The 403-nt window shown below is 30.5% G+C and overlaps 1 protein-coding gene across 1 annotated transcript in view; it reads right to left on the bottom strand.

Moving 5' to 3' along the window:
- Positions 1-403, bottom strand: part of tmprss7 (transmembrane serine protease 7) — an 8,314-nt gene that overhangs the window by 567 nt on the left and 7,344 nt on the right. The window lies entirely within an intron of this gene.

The following is a 403-nucleotide window of genomic DNA, read 5'->3' on the forward strand; positions in this document are numbered from 1 at the left end:
GTTTTTTGACTTTTTATGCCATACTATACTATGATGGGTTTTTTTTAGATTTTTAGGCCTTACTATACTATGACGTTTTTTGAAAATTTATGCCATACTATACTATGACGTTTTAGTGCCATACTATACTACTATACATAGAAATTTCTTTGTGAAGATTGTGTGTTCTCCCAGTGCCCATATCGCTTCTTATCTCCAAAGACATGCAGAATAGGTCAATTGGCAACGCTAACTGGTGTTTTTTGAAATTTTTATGCCGTACTATACTATGACATTTTTTTGATATTTTATGCCATACTATACTATGACGTTTTTTGAAAATTTAGGCCATACTATACTATGACATTTTTGGGCATTTTCATGCCATGTTATACTATGATGTTTTTAAACCTTTTAATACAAT

Source organism: Seriola lalandi, unplaced genomic scaffold, assembly GCF_002814215.2.
Source record: "Seriola lalandi dorsalis isolate HSWRI2012SDOR001 ecotype SW California unplaced genomic scaffold, Sedor1 jcf7180002054570, whole genome shotgun sequence".
Classification (NCBI taxonomy): Eukaryota; Metazoa; Chordata; class Actinopteri; order Carangiformes; family Carangidae; genus Seriola; species Seriola lalandi.